The sequence below is a fragment of the Gossypium arboreum genome, chromosome 8 (assembly GCF_025698485.1).
Source record: "Gossypium arboreum isolate Shixiya-1 chromosome 8, ASM2569848v2, whole genome shotgun sequence".
Classification (NCBI taxonomy): Eukaryota; Viridiplantae; Streptophyta; class Magnoliopsida; order Malvales; family Malvaceae; genus Gossypium; species Gossypium arboreum.
This window is the reverse complement of record NC_069077.1, coordinates 45,799,074-45,807,221: the sequence shown is the minus strand read 5'-3', so window position 1 is coordinate 45,807,221 and position 8,148 is coordinate 45,799,074.

Here is an 8,148-nt window from a genome sequence, read left to right as displayed (position 1 = left end):
TGCTAAGCGGAAGCTTTGAAGGCTAATCAAGCACACAAGTGCTAAACAGGCTTAGAAGGCTAATCAAGCTCATTAGAGTGAATGAAACCCCAAAAGGGTTAAGCGAAACTCATATGAGTTAACGGGCTCGTAAAAGCTAAGCAGAAAGCAAACACGAGAATTCGCAACAAATGTTGAATCTCGGTTTACTTGGGTAATTTACCGTCAATTCATCTTTTTCACTGAACGATCGTACTCATTTCCTGTGTTCCGTTCCTCCGAAATACTCAGTTCAATTTCGTAACTTTTGTACATAATTTACTTATTTTCAAAAATTAACATACATAAACATTTATCACCATTCATAAAATAATATTGAAATGTAATAATTTAACCATATGAACTTACCTGGAACTATTTGCAGTAGTTGTAGAGATTTTTAGAACTATTCCGAAATTTTCTCTTTTCCTCGTTTATCCTCGATTTCTTGATCTATAACATAAAATTTTTCCATTTATTCATTAGTATTTATTCAAATTCTACTCTAATTTATAGCTTATGCACTTTAATTTTCAAAATTACACTTTTACCCTAAATTTTATAATTTTTACAATTTAGTCCCTGCTCAATTAACCCTCCAATTTTTCTCAATTAACACTTTATTCTATTACTTTAAACTACTTCATAACCTTTTAGATTAGAATTTCAGTATTAGACCTTAAATCTGAACTTTTTCACAATTAGATCCTAAAATTAATTTCCACTAAAATTGCTTAATAAAGTCATCATATAATAAGATTAAAACTTCAAATCCATGCTAAATCATCAAAAAATTACAGAACTTATTCATGGAAAATTTTAATTTCACTCATAGAATCAAAAACATATGAATTTAATAGGAGGACCTAGTTTTAAAAGTTTTAAAAACAGAAAAATTACAAAGAAAAAGCAAGAATTAAACTCAGATGATGCAAAAATATGAAAAACCAGCTTATTCCAGGCCTCTTATGGCGTTTTTAGCTGATGAGAAAGAAGAAAAATGAAGAAAAACCTAGATAATTCCAATTTAGTCCTAACTTTATTTAGTTAGTCTTGGCAATATTCCAATTTTGCCCTTATTTCACTAATGTCCTGACTTTTTCTCAGCTATTACCGTCCAAAATATCTCCCTTGGGAAAAATTTCTCTTTAGGTCCTTCATCATTAGACACTTAAGCTATTTAATCACTTTCACAAGTTTTACACCTTTACAATTTAGTTCTTTTTATTTTATTAACCACCCAAACGATAAAATTTTCTAACAAAATTTTAACATCATATTACTAACACTCCATAAATATTTATGAAAATATTTTCGGCTCGGTTTTACTAGATCGAGGTCTCGATACCTTGTTTTCAACTTAATTTATTTAATAATTTCTCTTTAAATTTTAATTTCACCTATTTAAAATATTTCTAACATCTCTCTCACTTCTAAATATTATTTTATTTTAATTTCCTAATCCCAGTCGTCGGATTTAATGATCTCGAATACTGTTCCAACACCACTGAAATTTTAGGCTGTTACATGTGACATGTTTTAGTTCACATTTGAACTAGGTTATTATATATGGAAATGGCATTAACATGTATAGGTTATTTTGAAAATGGTAATATGGTGGGTTTGTGCTTAAAGTTTATGTATGGTTAATGGACTTGTAATGCTTATTAAGTTAAGTCCTTTTGATCACTTTTAGGTAATTGATGTACATGGCCTTTTGGCAATTTGATGTTGGCTTGGAAATGGTCATTTATAATGTGTTTTAGGCACATAGTGGAATTAGGTCTTTATGAATAGAATGAAACAATCTTAACATGTTTTGGTAAATGGTGTTTGAATGTATTTGTGGTGCTTTTGATCGGCATATTGGTTAAGTGATGTAGGATATAGGAAATGGTGTATTTATGCATGCTTAATTGGTATTTGAAACCCTTGAATAGCTATTTAAATGGTTTGAGAAGTTATTCATGAATTGGTATTGAAATGGTCTGATTCAAGGTAAATTTTGGGTTTACACGGCTTGGAACACAAACGTGTAACACAGCCATGTACGGCACACGGTCTGGCGACACGTTCGTATGTTATCTGAGAGTTCTTTAGTTTTCAAGTCAGTGAGTTACACAGTCTGGCACACGGTCAATAAGTTACACATCCTTGGTTTAGATGGTTAACATGTCAAATCTATTTCATAATTTCATCGACATTACCATCCTTTTGATTTTTATAGATAGTTGACTAGGCAGAATCCTTTGGGTGGATAGGATCAAGCAAATTGTCCTCCTTGGCAACGTCTTTGGTTACGTATAGCTCTGTAATCAATTACTTGTTGTGGGCATTTTGTATGTCCAACATATATTGATGCTCATGTTGTTCTTGAAATAGACGTTGTTATGCCAAAAGTTGCTATTCCATAAGATGCATTCTCTCTTGCATCTCACTGACTTGTAGTTGAGGGCGGAAGCTTGTTGTTAGTAAGAGGTCTGATCAAGGGGCACACTAAAAAAAGTGGGCTGAAATTGGAGAATTGCTAAATTGAAAAAAAATTTGGCACGGGATTTGGTTTTTGGAGTTTGGAATAGAAGTGTCAAGCAAGATCTAAGTAATAAAGTAGCTAGTGGCACAACTATGGTAATAGCATAATCAACCAAAAGAGTAGAGAGAGTGATGTTGAGGGAGGCCATAAGTTGTGTAAATGCCTCAAGGGGAGTAACAGTTGGGTTGAACGTTGTCTGAGTGCTAGGAAAAAGATTTTGGTTCGAAGGAAGATTAGTGTTGGCATCATCTTTGTCATTCCCCTAAAAGGAGTTGGCAGGGTTGATAAAGCTGGTAGGATTAGAGGAGTTGATAGTTGTTTCTTTTTTGGGTTTGAGACATCGTTCGACCCACTCTCACCACACCAATTGTTGATATAATGTACAACAAGGGATGAGAGTAAAGAGAAGGTAGCGGTGGTTCTGTGGAAGTCGTTTCACCTAGAGTGGTAAAGATCCGAAAAGGAACAAAAGGATAAGATAAATGAGAGAGAGAAATGAAGGATTTGCTCAGAGTAACTTTAGGGTTGAAAAAGGTTGATCCCTTCTTCATCGTTGGAAGGGTATTTATAGGAGAGGTCCTATTATCCACTAGTGTGACGTGGTAGGATAAATACCCATCTCCGCTAAATGCGTAAAAGATATTCATAAACGTGAAGGATGTGCATCGTGAGACTTATTCTATAATGCATTCAATCAGTACGAGGTTGTTATTATGCCAATAAAAATGACTTCCATTAGTAATTTAATGGATGAGTGATCAAAATATTAAATTTTGATCAAGTTAGTGACTATAATAAAAAAAATTTAAGCCTGGATAGACAAAACAAAAAAAAAAGTTAATAATTGAGTGACTATTTTTATAATTTACCCTAAAACATATAAACAAAATAAATGGTAATCAATAAAATATCAAAACTACTTTGGGCTCTTGAAATTGGACCTATGCTTGGCGTGCATTGAATTTAGACGTTTATCATTTACACCCAAAAATTTATTCGAGTCTTCTTATTTTATAAAACCAAACTATAATAAAAATATATGACTCAACTAAAATAAAATTGGTTTTGGCAAATTTTTTAAAAAAAAATACTCAATTTGGTCTTTCAATTAAAGCGAAAACTCAATTTAATCCAAAATTCAATTTATCAGCCTTTTTTAAAGAATTTGAATCTGAAATGTTGCAAAATTTTCATCCGACAAAATTAGGTGTTTATATGTCTCAAGACATTTAGGGATGACCAAAATTCGATTCGAAAAAAATTTATAAAAAAATTTCGGGTTAATCGAATTGAATTGTTCAAGTTATTTGAGTCAGTAATTCGAGTTTTAAGTTTGAGTCAAGTTGAATTTTACAATTCGAATAATTCGAATAACAGATTGGTGTAAATACTCCTTTAGTTCCTATCAATTTTGAAATGAGCAAATTGGTCTTTCTCTCTCTCTCAACAAAATTACAAAAATTTCAAAATAATTTTCAAAATTCAAAATATTTATAAAATTCTAATATTTATATTTTAATAAAATATAAAAATTAAAAAATTTAAAGGATACATAAATAAAGTTAAAATTTTAAAATTATTCTAAAATAATAATTATGGGAGGTAAATAAGTTAATTAATGATTCAAGTTTGTAATATTAAAATATATTATTTTTTAAATTATTTTTTTTGAAAAAGTTTTCAAAATTATGTGCTCGATATGGAATTAGTTATCTTTGTAACAACATTTTAATTTGACATGTTTAATTTTTTTAATTTAACTTGAACAATTTCACTCAATTCGACTCAATTTGAAAAAATTTCAATCAAGTTAGGATGATAAAATAGAACTTGTCAACCCGGATTTTTTTTTCACTAGATTCGGCTTAATTCAATCAAACCTCACCCTTAGAGACATCACTAAAAAATATAGTTATTAGAAGGCATCTTGTCTTGAGAATTTGAAGGGATGTCTCGAGACGTCAATAACAAGTCTTCAGAGATAGCACTACTGAAGCAAAGTTTTGCTACTGGGCTTGGATGTCTCGAGAAATATAATCATGTATCTCGAGACATAACAGAAAACTCCATTATTTTGACTTGAAAATATTTTTAAAAACTTAGACTACGTAAAAATTTTTGTAAATTTTTATTTAAAAACTTCATTTTACGAGTTTATAAAAAATAATGATATTTGCAAATATGATTAAAGAAATTTTAGAAATCATATTTTTATATCAAAATATTTAAAATATACTAACAAGGAGGTAAATATACCAATTATACGTACTTCTTAGCAAAGCTCCTATTACATTAACTAAGAATTTATTGAAGAAATTTTTAGGTGAATTGGTAATTGAGTTGGTATCACTTAATTCAATTTGTATCACTTAACTCAATAATACTAAACATTATTTATTAAAAGACTCTTCCATTTATTCTTAATTTATTCAAATTTTGTTTGTCAACACTTGTCTGGTTGGGTTTTTATTTTCCATTCAAGTATTTATTTGTGTTTTTGAGTGCTTAATTTAGCAAAAGATTATCTTTGAGAGTTTTTTTTTTTTTTTTGCAAGGTTACTCGAGGTTTTTGGGTAAAAAACCTTAAAATGAGATTTTAGTGGTGTTATATTATCAATTCAAAAGATAAATAGTTGTAAAGGTTATATATTATCTTTAAAAGATATCAATTTAAAGTTAGTAAATTGAAAAAAATCCTTAGCTTTCATAACAAATTAAAACTAAGATAGTAGAGGTAGGCAATTGAGGCCAAACAACTAAAAATCATTGTGTTCAATTTTTATTTCATTCGTAATTTTTTAATATCATTTCACCCACCTTTTAATATTTTTATGTTAAGGTATTTTTAGTGGATTGACTCTATGGCTAATACACTTAATTATAAATTATTTATTCCTAATTTTATGCTTACTCACTATAACTCTAAATAAATTGCATGAAAGAACTTTGTTTGATTGCACGAAATACCATCCCTAATTAGGAATGCAACACACGGCTTAGGAATAATTTAATTTATTTGGATTATTATTTAATTGGTTGAATAAGTTAAATAATTGAACCTAAAATGAAAACTATATTATGTAGTCATTGTAATTTAATTTAATTTTATTTGTATAATTAAATAAGTTTACATATAAATTCTAATATGATAAAGTCATTATGATTTTAACAAAATTAAAATTTATTTGTTTTAATTATATAATTAGTTATTTTAATTGAAAAATATTTAAAGGAATATTTGATTAAATATATGCTTGATTTTTTTTTATTTAAACAAAGAGAGGTAAGTTGAATAAATTGGACCAGATAAAGGTCAGCCCAATTAAGGCAAGGGGTTGCGGCATAGGGACTTGACTTTTTTTCCATGGGAGTTGCCGGCCGATACGCTCTTGAGAGTCTTAATTGGATCGGAACTCCTCTATTTTAATTAATTTAAAACTTCGACGGGAATTAAAATCTTGCATAAGTTCCTCTATAATAAAATTTATGAAGTATCAAATACTAAGGAAAATTCTATATAAATTTAGTGATATTTTATTTGGGTAATTTTATATAAATTTAGTGATATTTTATTTAAGTAATTTTTCTTGTAATCAATTTTTTAAAACAAATTTGGATTCTAGATCAAGAGTAATTATAATTTCAATTACCAAGTGATTATAATTCGAATCTAGAAATTTGAAAATTTTGGTTTCGACTATAGAGGATTGAGCAATGGCTCTTTTAGGAGAGTTTAGGTTTTGTTTTTAATACATGTGCTTTGGTTTTTATTTATAATTTATTTATCTAAAAATGATTTTTAATTTTTTTGAAAATTTTAGAATTAAAATTAAATTAATAGGTTTTGTAAATGTTAAAGGTTAAATTTATTAAATATTTTAGATTTAAGATCAAATTGATAGAATGTATAAATATTAAAAGACTAAATTCATATTAGGCTAATAAAAAAGGGCCCACGTCAGCTTTATATAATTAGTCTAATCACAATGAACGAAAAAATGATTAAAATATTTAATTTAAAAAGTAAAATAATTAAATTAAAAATTAATAGTGAGATGATTAAAATAGAACTAAATTCATAGGTGGGTTAACACATGGGGTTTCTAACTATAACACATGGGATTTTTTATTCCTATTTTTTGTGCTTTATATTAATTTTTATTTTATATTGTAATTGTTCGGATATATCTATCTAATATTAAACCTTTCAAATAAATTTTTAAAATTATAAGTTGAATTTTAAATTTAAAAATTTTGAAATGATGAATGAATTTTGGCTCCACCTAAAATAAATTTTTAGTTTCGTGGCTCGATAATTATATTGTGTGAGACAGGGTACAATGCGTATCATCCCTACGGTCAATTATTTCAAAACAATATTTTAGTGAACTTTTATCATTTGGTATGGGTGTTTTGGGCACAGCTAGATTTGATTGTGTGGACATCATTTGCATGAGGATGGCATTGGTCTAGGCTTCTTATGACTATGATCTTTGAGGGTCCCAATTCTATCCGACTACTTTTTGCATCATCAAAAGTCATAATCAAAAGCATGTTGGACATTGAAAAATATCAACCAAAAGCCCATCTCCTTCATTCCATGGGCTTAAAGTTGGGAGGCAAAAAAGCCCTTACTGAATTGGGCAAAACCCAACCAAAGGTAAGGAGAAAAAAAGGGGTCAGAAAATTACGATTATACTAAAAAGGTGCACAATATTACAAGTGACATAAATATTTTCCATGCCCAGTTTCATGCTGTGTGTGTGGACGTATTATGATATCATCATCATAAGAGAAGTGAGAATGAGACTCCACCCAAAAACATGGTGGGGGTGATGTGGCAAAATGACAAGAAAATGGGGACCACCTTGGGGTGTGTTGATGGTGGTCACCAAAACCCCTTTCTCCAGAAGTAAGCAGAGTCAGAGTCCGAGTCTAGTGCAGTGCAGTGCTGTGCTGTGCAGTGCAGTGACAGACAGGTGAAAAGCATCTGAGGCGTCCGGCTACTTGCCCCCTCTACCACCGGCACTACAACTCTACCTCAAATTTCGATACCTCCCCTTAGCTACTATATATTATTGTTTTCTCTTCTCCCACTTTGGATTTTTCTTAATTAGGTAATTGAGTTAAAATCATTCTCTTCTCATTATTATTAAACCATAAATTGGAGTTTAAATTATACAATTTTCCTATCTTTCTACCTTTGTGATTGTTAGTTCAATTAGTATAAACATAACCAATTAAAAATTTTATCCTGCAAAACAAAAATAAAAAGTATTAATTTTTTCTTTTATATATATATATATATATATATTCTTTTTACTTTATATTTTTCCTTTTCTTCTTTTCTGAGATTCAGCTTTTTAGTTTAAATGTTTTGGGTTTGATGATTTTGATTAAGGTTTTAGAATAGATCAAGTTGTAATTTTTATTTTGATTATTAAAATTCATAAAAATAAAAATATTTTAAAATAGTAAAAATTAGTTCAACTAGTTTAATTAGGTTTTTTTAACTTGGTTCAACCGACTTGTATTGTTTTATGGGTAAATTCATTCAGCCTCTATCTCCGACCCACCTGAAAAATGGAAGGGTTTGA